Here is a 13,930-nt window from a genome sequence, read left to right as displayed (position 1 = left end):
GTTACCAGTGACCTGGCCAGTAAAGATATTCAGGGTCAGAGTGATTCCCCAATCGATGACAATGTGGAGGACAATGTTTACATAGCATTAGAAGAAGAAACAGTCAGAAATAATGATCAGGTAATGTGGCAAAAAAAAGTCAGGTATGGTGATTAATTAGTGAGTGAAACAATGCTTATAATGCCTTTATTACTGCTTGAAAACCAATATACTCTCATACTACATATAAATTCGTACCAAGTAAATAAATAAATACCGTTTATGAGTGGATAAAATAGTTACCTTCCCATAGAACTCGTTTTCTTTGGTGCCAGCATGTTAGAAAACCCAGTCAGGTAAGGAGGAACTCCTACCTGGATTGAGTATTTTAAACCTCAGGTGAGCGATTTCTCTATGAATTTTCGATGTATCTCGCCAAAAGCGAAGGTTTTAGCAAAAAAAAAAAAAAAAATCGAAAATACCTCGGGATTGGGGGATGTCGGAGGTGAGGAAAACCTCAGGACGTGACGGGTTAAAGACAACACACAGCTGCATGCACGGCCTCCTGACATCCACCCTTCTGAATCCTATCTTCCTCTTGAGGACAGGGTCCACCTGGCCAGGCTGAGATATGGGCATCCTCCAGCCCTCTTAAGCTACCATAAAAGGCTGGATGACTCCGTTGCTGATGCCTGTCCAGGATGCAACACAGCATCCCATACTATTAAGCACATTATGGAAGACTGCATTGCACACAATCACCTACGCCAACAACACAACATACACTCTTTGAGAGCTCTGTGGCAAAGCCCGGTCTCGGCCATGGCCTTTCTAAGGGACTCGGGGCTGTTCGGCCAGACTGCCTAGGGAACAACAACTACTACTACTACTACTAACGGTACTGACCTATAATGAAGTTTGTAAAGTAACAGTGATTATGTCAAGTAAAGGAACGAGCACAACACCGACCACTACAAACATCTACATAATTATGGCTTCCGACTGTTTAATGTTGCACACTGTCTGGATATAACCGTCAAAAATATAAATTGTGTGATTACAGACCTCCCTATGATACAAATATATTACTATTTTATATCACTCTGCCTTCAGATCGTAGTGTATAAATAACTATACTATGGAGTACAACACTGTGCAATATATATATATATATATATATATATATATATATATATATATATATATATATATATATATATATATATATATATATATATATATACATATATATTGTTATCGTTATCATAAAACCGTTATTTCCCAGTACAACAGGATGACAGAAGAGTGGTTTAGACAGTACAACATTGACAGAAGAGTGGTTTAGACATATGTATTAATTATGGACTTTAACATACAGGTATTAATATGAGTAAAACTTACTCAGTATATCTGGTCTACAAGGAAAGTCGAACACATAGTCTAGTTCAGTTATGTCGGACTACCACGATTTATCACAAACTCTTTAAGCCAGACAATATAGGTATTTCATGAACACGCAGTATAGCCAACTTGAGCCAGTTATCTACCATCATGGAAAACTACCTATTGAAAGGTACCAGACAAAGACACACCTATGCTCTGGGTAGTATATATCCCCAGGGAAAGCAGGTGTAGGGCAGAGAGCCCGATAGTATGATCGAGGGTAGAAGGCAGGAAATAGGGTGGCTTGCCATCATGCAATGCTGTGTTGTGCAGTCAAGCACATCTCCATATAACTTTGTATAATAAAACTCCGTAACCCAAGAAGTGACAGTTACTCACTTCACTTACAAATAAAGAATATACAGAGAGGGAAAGTGAGAAACATTTTACATTCTACTCGACGACACACCATTTTATTAGCAGTGGCCCACACACTCCATTGGTGATAAAGGGGCAGCCATTAATTTATGACACTTACAATATCTCTCTCCATCTAATCAAACCCCTCGGCTACGTATTTCAATACTGGTGGCAAGCAGTAAACATTCTACTCGACGACACACCATTTTATTAGCAGTGGCCCACACACTCCAATGGTGATAAAGGGGCAGCCATTAATTTATGACACACAATATCTCTCTCCATCTAATCAAACCCCTCGGCTACGTATTTCAACATTGGTGGCAAGCGGTAAACAACGGTAAACAACAGCGGTAAATGACGATAATCAAGAGAAGTAAATAGTGGTAAACAACAACGGTAAACAAAGATAAACTACATCTAACAACAACAATCTATCTTCGCCTGGCGACTTCACACAATTAAAAGTAACAAGAAACAAAAAAACGAACGTAGCAGAGAGCGACAGTTGGCAGAGCAACAACGCAAATTATCTTCGCACATATCCACTCCTGACCACCCCAACCACAACTCCACAATTTACAAGCAACTACAAGTGTCAAGTCTAATATATATATATATATATATAATTTACTTAAATATTATCAACTTCACAGTGCGAGTCAATTACACACTCTAAGCTGATAAATACTTATTTTATAATTTAAATTTTTCAATGTCAATATGAAATGCGATTTACTTAGAAAACATTATGTTCTCAAGCCCATCAAATTTATTGAGAGAAGAAACAGTATTATCAGTGCCCAATACCCCAACACTAGTAGCAGAAAACAATCACCAAAACACAAATAACCAAACACAATCAGACACACAAAAATATGCAGAAAACATAAATCAAGAAATAAAAAACACACAAGATAGAGAAAATAAAGAACAGCGAACAGATGACATTCACACTGAAGTAAATAATGATGATAACTGGTCAGTGTTTGCAGATGTAGACAATGAATTTTATAGAAAAGTACCACACACTTACTATAACCTGTCACAGAATACTAAGGTCAGGAAAAACATATAAATTCCCTATAAATGACGATTGCAAGAAAAACACCGTAAAGATCTCTAAAACAGATGCAGCAGGCAGCAGTGCAGTACCTTCACAAAATTCCAAAAGTACTCCAGTGTCTGTGTATGTTTTCCATAAGGATAAAAATCTCAAAATTTTCTGGTACAGAGAACGACAGGATCGATATCCATACGGTGATAAATGAATGTCGGCAATATTTCGTTAGAAGAAACATTACAGATGATACGGAAAAGATATATATTTTTTTTTTCAACTAGAATAAATTAGGAACGTTGCCCAGCTAGAAATCTGTTCAAGTCAATCAAGCTGTTGAGAGCTCTAACATTTGAAGAATTTAAGACAGAATTTCTCAGGAAGTTCTCTGGAGGCAGGAATTTTCTTGGTGGTATAATCCCTGAATTACGTAAAATTGTGGACCTACAAAGGCAAACACGCTCCAGCCCAGATATGAGAGAAATAACAGCAGATATATCCACAAACAAGGAAACTGTTAGTTAGCCTAGAAAACTCAAATTGGGTCACAGATAATGGTAATATGTCGCCAATGCATGGCGTTGACATCATTGGCTACATAGTAGCTCTGTGTATATTGCCAGAGTGCAAAAAATGGCAAAAACAATACAATATAATTCAGGGATGTGCTTGTTTGATTTCAGTAATGAGATGGAATAAAACAAAGCCGGCATGACTGACACATCACAGGCCAATCGGACAGGGATGAAAGTGCCAGAGACAGTTGCAGGGATAAATAAGTCAAGTCCTGGCAAAGGACCAGACACAGTCTCGATCAGAATAAGGACCAGAGACAATCTCGATCAGGATATAAACAAATAAACGGTCAAGTTCGCTCAAGGAAACGTTCCCACACACCAGGCAACAGGATGGTAAAAAAATCTGGCCATAGTCCGAGTACACATCGGCTGGCACAAAGACACACAAAGGTAAAATCACCTAGTGGCTGAAATCATGTGATACACTGTGTTACTATTTTGCAAATCCTGGTCACACAAAATCAGAGTGTTACATTAAGAGTAAAGAAGACGGGTGAAAGGCAAAAAGGCTTCAACCCTTGTGTAGGAAACACAAATCTTCCGGTCACTGGACCTCAGACTGTAAAACAGTTGAAAAAGTAGTACCTATAACAGAGTGACAAGATTTACTGGAGCTAAAAGCGGGACATGTCATATATATATATATATATATATATATATATATATATATATATATATATATATATATATATATATATATATATACAGCACTGTACCCCACCCTGAGGTTGCTAATCAAACACTAACGCCTTAGACAAACTCTGAACATACCGTATGGTACGGTGAATGGCCGACCAAAGTTGTCAGTTAGTGAGTATAACAGATTCTATATTAACAATTCGGTATTTCATTTGGTTTGGATTACGCATAATTTTACTAATTCATCGTAGTTTCATAAAAGGTCACCTTAAATCTAAGGTGTAGGAAAGACGAGAGGAAGGAGTAGTTGCAAGGAGAGTGGAAAGGTTACAAGAGGATGAGAAAAAGGCAGAGTATAAGAGAGAAGTGGAGGAACGATTGGGCAAATATGAATTGGAGCAGATGGGGGACGTGGAAGGTGTGTGTAGAATATTTACAGAAGAAATATGTGCGGCATGTGATGTGGTGTGTGGAAGGAAGAGAAGACGGAAGGGGGTGCAAGGAACAGCGTGGTGGACTGAAGAGGTGAAACAGGCTGTGGCACAAAAGAAGAAAGCATACAATGAATGGATGAGAAATAGGGGCGTGGAAGAGGTTGAGAGGCGGAAGAGAGAGTTATATGTAGAAAGAAAGAGAGAGGTGAAAAGATTAGTAAGAGAGAGTAAGAAGAGAGTGGATGAGGAATTTGGAAGGAATTTGAGTGTAAAGTGGAGGGACTGTAAGAAAATGTTCTGGAGAGAGGTGAAAAGAGTAAGACAGGGTGGAAGTGAAGTTAGCAGGGGAGTGAAAGATAAAAATGGTAGATTACTAGTGGAGAAGGGAGAAAAAGTGAGCAGATGGAGAGAACACTTTAAGGAATTGTTGAACGTGGAGGATGGAAGTAATGCGAGTATAAGTGGCTGGGGAATGGCTGGGAGAAGGAGGGAGGTGAGAAGACAGGAAAATATCAGTAGGATAGAAGTTGTGGAAGCAATGAAGAAAGTTAAATCAGGGAAAGCCCCAGGAATTGATGGAGTGTGTGGTGAAATGCTGAAGCATGGGGGAGAGATAGTAGTAATGGATGTGGAAGATGTGCAGATTGGCCTGGGAGGAAGGTAGAGTCCCGGAGGATTGGAAGTCAGGTAAATTTATTCCCTTGTACAAAGGAAAAGGGGAAAAAGAAGTGTGTGGTAATCATAGGGGCATTTGTCTTCTTAGTATAATAGGAAAAGTGTATGGTAGGATACTTATTGACAGAGTTAGAGAAAGAACAGAGGAATTAGTTGGAGAAGAACAGGGAGGCTTTAGGAAGGGAAGAGGTTGTGTAGATCAGATATTCATTCTCAGATCTTTAGTGGAAAAGTTTCTAGAGAAGGGAAAGAAGTTGTATGCGGCTTTCATGGATTTGGAGAAAGCATATGACAGGGTGGATAGACTAGGATTGTGGAAAGTGTTAAGAATATATGGACTAGATGGGAAGTTGTTGAATGCTGTGAAGAGTATGTACGATGGTGCGAAGGCTGCAGTGGTTGTGGATGGTGAACTAAGTGAATTTTTCTCTTTGAAAGTTGGGTTGAAACAGGGATGTGTCATGTCTCCATGGTTGTTCAATCTGTACATGGATGGGGCAATAAAAGAGGTACAAGGTAGGGTAGTGGATGTTGGAGTGGCCCTGGTGAGAGAGGATAGTGTTTGGAAACTCCCTGTACTGTTGTTTGCAGATGATACTGTGTTGTTGAGTGAAGACGATGTGGAGCTGCAAGGCTTGGTGGATGAGTTTGGGAGAGTGTGTAAGAAACGGAATCTAAAGGTGAATGTAGGGAAGAGTAAAGTGATGGTCTTTGAGAGAGGTGAAGTCAGTGAATGTACAGCGATGTTGGATGGTGAGGAATTGGAAAATGTGAGTACGTTTAAGTACTTGGGTAGTGTGAAGAGTAAGGATGGAGGTTTGGAGGGTGAAGTGCTTGAAAGGGTACAGCAGGGAAGAAAGGTTGCTGGTTCTTTGAAAGCAGTGATAAGAAACAGGGAAGTGAGCATGGAAGTGAAAAAGTTACTACATGACAGTATTGTGATACCAACTCTAACGTACGGAAGTGAAGCTTGGACGTTGTTGGAAGGACACAAGTCAAGAGTGAGAGCAGTGGAAATGAGTTATTTAAAAGGAGCCTGTGGAGTCACATGGAGAGACAGGCTGACGAATGAGGATATAAAGGAGCGTTGTGGTGTTGATGTGGATGTGATAGGAAGCGTTATGAGGAACATACTGAGGTGGTTTGGCCATGTGAAGAGGATGGAGGGTGAAAGACTGACGAAGAGAGTGTATGTGAGTGAGGTGGAGGAGGAAAGAGGGAGGGGGAGGCCGAGGATGAGATGGAGGGATGGGGTGGAGAGGTATATGAGAGAGGGGGGTGTGAGTTGGGAGCAGGGCAGTGAAATGGCGGGGGACAGAGCGACTTGGAGGCGATTTGTTTGTGGCCACCCCAAACGGGATTGAGGCGTCTGGCAATAGATAGATAGAAATCTAAGGTAAGAGTAATTTTCTAAAAGCGGGACACTTAATATAATTTACTAAAAAAGGTGGGACATATTAGCCGCAATTAAATTAGCGGGACAGACATAAAAAATGAGGGACTCTGGTCACCTTAATCTATAAGTCGGCAGAAGGTCGTACCAGCACAGTAGATGACAACACATAAAACAACCAAATAAACAAATAGTAAATGTAGCAAGTATTTTTGAATTAGAAAGCATTTTGGTTTTTGCTGTCTGAGAAGATGATGAGATTTCACTGTTTTTGGATTCAGGCTCATTAGTGAATTTAATAACGCAAGATGGGTTAGAGAGAATTTTTTGGAATAGAAGAAAAGTGACATTTCTGGAAGAATGTGACATAAATTTATACACAGTGGAGGGTAAGGAAATATCAGTTATTTTTATAACTGAGTTAGACATCAAATTCACAGAGACTACACAATCATTCACTACCACCTTTTATGAGGTAGAAAAATTATTAATCAGTGAAAATATGTTGCTTGGGCTAAATCAATGAGGGCAAAAAATATAATGTTGATGCCCCATTTTAATGGAATTAACTATGGCAACGAGTTCACAGAGGAATTTTTTTCTCCAGATACTACATCCAACAATTATAGAAAAACTAAAGTCACAAGAGCAATTAGACACAAAACAAAAAAGGCAGAGTCTGACTTACAATCTCTCATAGAAAATGAGTGCTTAGATCTATCTTCACTCACTGACTCTCCTCTCTCACCCACTCACCCACAACTCAGTCATGACTCGCTCACTCACCCAGAAAAGCATTAAACATATAACAGGCATTCACACTGAGTGTGGAACGTGTTTGAGCCACTGGGCGGGCAAGTCAGGCAGTGCTGTGTATATTCTCATGTGGCCCATCATCTTCCTCTGATTTCCTGACCTGAAAATACTAAAAAGAACTTATAAGATTACATTTTAAAAAATTCTCTCACAATTCCTACAACTAATACTCCTCTTTTATTTAGTTTAGATATATGGCCAAACAGAAGGTATTATTTGTTTTGAAAAGGCAAAACCTGGTTGCTCTCAGCAATCGTCAAAAAATACTGCTGCTGCTACTCACGGAACCTTAGACCTTTACTTCTTGCGCAGCCAGCTTTTATGCTAATGTGCCTTATAAAAAATCGTTTCCTCTATTTACAGAAAAACTATTGGGAATTACGGGCTGCCTATGAAATGAAAATAATTGAGGATATTTATGCAACTTCCAAACTGATGTCTATCTTTTTATAACTTCAGAGTTGGCTGAGATATCCAAAAAAGTTCTAAAGTTTTCCTCCGGACCCCTGCCCCCATTTCTTGCTGATGTGATATATCTTTCACTTGGGTACATATGTCGAGGGTCTAAAGTGTGACTAAATTCAGTGTTCGAGCAAGCGACTTGAGTGAGAACAAATATAGCATGTAATCGGCATCCACACTGAAAGTGTGGAACGTGTTCGAGCGAGCAAGCAAGCAAGTGCAGTGCTGAATATTGTCTCATGTGGCTCATCATCTTCCTCTGATTTCCTGACCTGAGAATATTAAAAAGAACATATTAGATTACACCAAAAGTTTTTCTTCACACTTCCTAAAACCAATACTCCTCTTGTCTAGGGCCAAACAGAAGGTATTATTTGTTCTGAAAAGGCAAAACTTGGTTGCTCTCAGCAATCATCACAAAACACTGCTGCACTACTCACGCAACCTGAGATCATTACGTCTTGCGCAGCTGGCTGTTATGCTAATCTGCCTTATAAAAAATAGTTTCCACGGTCTACAGAAAAACTATTGGGAATTACAGGTTGTCTATGAAACATGAGTAATTGAAGATTTTTATGCGATTTCCAAATTGGTGTCTATCTTTCTTGTAACTTCAAAACTGGCTGACAGATCTAAAAAAGTTCGTTACTGTCTGTACTGCAGAGTTTTCCTCTAGACCCCTGCCCCCATTTCTTGCTGATGAGGTAAATCTTTTGCTCGGGTACACAGGTCAGTGGTCCAAACTGTGAGTAAGTTTGTGTTCAAGCGACCAAAGCGAGCTCGAACAAATATAAATTTATAATCAAAATCATTCATGAAAGTTTCGATAAAGAGTAAATTGAGAAATTATAGTGCCATTGTATTTGAAGAGTCTATTAGAATTAATGGCCTTTTGATCGAAAGTGCCCAATGTTGGGTAAATGGCAAGAGTGAGACTAATGTCATTTTAGCTAACACTATAAGTGGAGATGTGAAAATTAAGAATGGAACTTGTATATGCTACATAGAGATTTGTCTAGCTCCTGTAGGAGAAGTGACAGTAGCTGGAGCATCAAGCAGAGTAAATTAATCACAGGGAGTGTATAAAGGAGCATTTGATTTGCTCAGAGAATTCTAATGTAGAAAATAATTTATTAGATTTACTACAGAAACATCGACAGACTGACACATTGCCTGGTGAACACTGAGGGTGTACTAAGCTAATACAACACCATATTAACGTAAAACATGATACAACCTATCTATGTGCCAGGATACAGAGTTGCACACTCACAACGGGCACTAGCAATGCAGGATATGGATGATAGGTTAAGTTTGGGTATCACTGAACTTTCAATACCCCCATGGAATGCACCACTCTTCATTGTACCTAAGCAAAATGAGGGAAATGCGGGCAGTTCTTGATTATTGCAAACTTGCTGATTATTGGAAACTTAATCAAGAAACCATTCCCAACCATTTTCTCATGCCATTGCTAAGTGATATTTTACACAATATTGAACCAGAAACTAAGGTCTTTTCAATAATCGATTTACTCAGTGGCTATTACCATAGGTAGATGAAGAAACGTGCAAATACACAGCATTATCTGCAAAATAATGGTAAATTTCAGTACCAGAGGATGATAATGGAACTTTGTACAGCCCCAGACACATTCCAACGGTTAATGAATAATGTGTTATCAGGCATGCTAGGTGATGGTATTTTAGTCTCTCTGGACATCATAATCACAACACACAGAATAGATGAGCATTTACAGAAATTAGACCAGCTCCTACACAAATTAACCAATGCTGGCTTAAAAATTAAGCTGTCTAAATGCAAATTTTGCTTTAAGGAAATTTAATTCCTAGACCACAAGCTTGATGCAAAAGGTATCCACACCTCAGATGAGACAATACAGGCTGTAAGGGACTTCCCTGAACCCAGAAATGTGGATGAAGTAAGACAACTTTTAGGACTAGCAGGATATTACACATCATTCATACAACAATCCTCTCACACAACAGAACCATTATTCCACTTACTGAAAAAACAAGCTGTATTTCGGTGGGGAGAGGAACAAAAAATAGCATTTAATGAATTAAAAGATAAACTTACATGTGCACCTTGCTTGGCGTAACCTGATTTCACAAAAGCATTTACAATTTGCACAGATGCATCTTTTAAAGGATTAGGGGCCGTATTGATGCAAGAAGATAAGCATGGAAAAAATCAACCAATTGCATTTGCTAGCAGGCAAATAAAAGGTGCAAAGGAAAATTATTGTACTACAGAGAAGCCCTAGCGGTAATATCTGCACTACAGAAAAATTGTGACCTCCTGTATGATTACGAACTTTGCCTATATACAGATCATAAGCCTCTCTTGGGCATGTTCCAAGAAAAATTTTCCACTCGGAGGAAAGCACGATGGAAATTTACAATCCAGAATTTCAATGTAAATATTCACTACATAAAAGGTAACGGTAAATAAAGCAGCAGACGCCTTACCGCAGAATCCGTTAGCCAGTGTTGCTACAATAAGTCTACGGAATCACTCCTCAGCAATGGTGAAATAATCTCTAATAATGAAAAAAATCTCACTGTCACAGAGACAGGACGCTGCATGGTCTAAAGTAATATATCATCTCGAGTCAGGTGATGATGTACCATTGCCCAGGCTACTTGTACCACTTAAACAATTCACAATAATAAACATTACCTTATAAAGGATACAGGACACCCAAATCAAGAGGAAATATTAGGCAGTTCGTTATTCCTGGTACAATGATACCTCACATTTTAAGGACAATACACGATAGTCCACATGCAGGACATCCTGACAAAGACAGAACAGTAAGGCAGGCCCAGGTGTCATATTACTGGCCAACATTGGGCAAAGACATACACGATCACATAGACAGATGCGAGTCATGCGCAAGACACAAAGGTTACACGTCAACACCTGCACCTATAGCGAAATATCCTGTACCTAAACAACCATGGGACATTGTCGCTGTTGATTTACTAAGTTACCCTTAACTACCAGTCACAATCAGTATCTTTTCTTTGCTACTGATCATTTCTCACGATATGTGATTTTGGTTCCAGTTAAGGATAAAACAGCAGAAACAGTCGCGCGGGTGATCATTGATCTTATTATCCGCAGGTTCACGACATCAAAGGTGCTAAGTGGCAATGGTGGTGAATTTAACTCCGAAATTTTGTAAGAAATATGTAAACAATACAATATAAAGATGATTAATATCTTGGCCTACCATCCAACTTCCAATGGACCAGTGGAGAGACAGAATAAAGAAAAAAATATATTAGATGTACTATGGCACACATTCTCTATGAGAATAATGCAGACTGGGATATTGGATCCCCAGAGTGGAAGCATCAATTAATTGTGCAATTAACGAATCTATAGGAGACACCTCCTTTCATAATTTATGGGACAGACAAACGTCTCCCATACGGGATACTGAGAGGCGATCAGATTCCTTTATACAGTGATGATGATAATCTTAAACTTCGCTTACGTGAATTCCAAGAAATACACACAAAGTTAAGAAACAGTTAATGATGTCCAATGAAGAAATGACGGTATCATTTACTATGAAGGCAAAAGAATCAAACATCAACTTAAGTGTATTGTCTATGGCGTCATTCACACTAAAGACAATAAACTGTCACCGAAAGTTGAAGGCCCATACAGGGTAATTAAGAGAACAGCCAATTAGGTAGTGATTAAGTCACTATCGAGTGACGAAGAAGAACTAATTCATGTTTGATCATCAAAAACGGTCTCAAGAAATTTTGCTTGCAATTATAAAACATCAGATACGCCCGAAAAGCCTAACATATGGTGACAATAAACCGCAAGAATTAACACATTGATGGCTATTGTGCAGGATATAATGAGTAATGAAATTAGTTTGGACGCACTGAAAGGCCTAACGATACTGTTGCAGAAACTATCAGAACCACTTAGAACTGCGGAAGCGGTATTAACACGTCCTTCCTCACATGGTCACCCCACACAGGAAGTAGCTGAATTAATTAACAGACTGGAAACTGGAAGAGGAGACGGTGGCTCAATCGGTAGAGAGGTGGCCTCCAGTCCTAACGGACCTAGGTTCAAATCCCGGCTGGGGCAGGGAACAGTTTAAGGATTTGAATTTTATTAAATCAAGCTTTACTCATCTACCAGAAGACCCGCCGACATGTCATAAAAATACCTCCGCTAATACCAATACACCAGTCCTGTATGAGACAGCCCTAGCATGTATTCAATATGGCCGGTGGGTGTTAGTGCCGAAGTGGTGACATGTAGAGGTGTATAGTAGGCAAGAGGACTGCTGGGCCTTGATAGCAGGCTGTGAAGCCTATGCCCAGAGTCGGACACATTAAAAAAAAAAAAAAAATGCTCACCATGATCCAGGGCATCCTATCAGGTGGGAGTAACACAATTAGGGTAGGAAACCACCTTCACAAATACATGTAACAAGCGTGGTTTGTTTGCTCTAGGGAGAGCTATTCTAGGTAACATTTTTGGATTGGCTATAGGAAATGAACCGGACGAAATACAAAACAAATTTAAAATTGCACAAATTCTCTCATATTAACATAAGCTAGCCGATACCAGGAACACCTTAATGATGACGATTGTAGAGAACCTATGAAAGAAAAGTCAACTCTAGAAATTGTGGAGAAGGTAAATGCACTAGAAGGAAACAATACACTCTTCAAACACCTCTCAGTGATCATGGAACATTTTGATAATAATAATACAGTTAGACAATGCTAGAGCTCATTATCAGTCTTTCATGAAAGGTACTGCTAACGCTGGTAATGGAATGATTACCATTAATTTACTTCCCGTTCACAATCTTCGTCAAATAATCAGCCAAGGCTTACATGAGCATAGTTTGAAGCCTTTGTTTGAGGACAGGAATCAGATTATTTTGTCCATACTTGGAAGCAACACTCAAACCAACATCAAAAGTAGTTCATGTACCATTGATAACATGATTTTTTTCAGTCTATCAAATATACCCTTTTCCTTCTAAAAAAAAAAAATAATAATAATAAATAAAATAATAGATGACTCATTAGTCACCATCAGCATTAAAACAGAAGTCATCATGGTCTCAGTGAAACAGAATGCCGTCACTTTCACAACTGAAACAACAATTGAACATAAATGTCAAACGTCATTACATGCATTTCACCTTTGTCCTCCGTACATCTTCACGCTTCAACCAGCTGAGACAGTCCCTTGTGAAATGGCTATCATAAAAATTTCACGACATCCCTCATCATTGCAACTTCACATATCCTCGAGATGAACTCATCCATCGTCAGTGCACTGGACATTCACAGTTTTTCTACTTTACTCAAAATAAGTTTTTGTGACTTGGCTAGACACACCTCTAGCCCATACATCAGCATCTGGTTTATACATGTCACCCGATTACTGTGCAGTTCTGACACCAACACTACCCACTTTACCCACTAAAAATCACTATGCCATTCTCAACTACACAAGTACTTCCAACCACTTCCTAGGATGAACTTAAATATGAGTACACACATTGACTTCACCCAAGTTTGAAACCACGCAACTGATAAATTAGACAAAGTATCTATCTATCTATCTATTGCCAGATGCCTCAATCCTGTACGGGGTGGCCACAAGCAAATCGCCTCCACGTCAGACAAAGTAAATGTCCTTTAATCCGAAACCCGGTGGTCTGGAAATCCCCATGGATCGGACTTTTCAACCCAGGGTCATTTTTAGCTTTTTTGGGTACGAAATTGAGATAAAATACGAAAAAAATAGGGAACTATCGAAAAATAGTCGAAAGCGGTGCGCCGAACTATCCATTTCTGCACCCAAAGCTTAGTCAAAAACCCGCGCCGACATTCTGGAGGTTCCGCATCCTCCCGACTGTATGTTTACCCAGCTGATTGTGCGTGTTGTACATTCCATGCGTTGTCTACCGAATTTGCTTGTTCTTTTTCTCAGTATTTCACTATACTGTTAGCGTTAGCCTGATTCTCCTGTGCCCTCCCCCCTTGGCTACGCCCACTCACCCATCGGC

This window comes from Coenobita brevimanus, chromosome 103 (genome assembly GCF_032717465.1).
Source record: "Coenobita brevimanus isolate Jiangsu-jjx chromosome 103, ASM3271746v2, whole genome shotgun sequence".
Taxonomy (NCBI): Eukaryota; Metazoa; Arthropoda; class Malacostraca; order Decapoda; family Coenobitidae; genus Coenobita; species Coenobita brevimanus.
The sequence above is the reverse complement of the archived record's forward strand: the minus strand, read 5'-3'. Positions refer to the sequence as shown.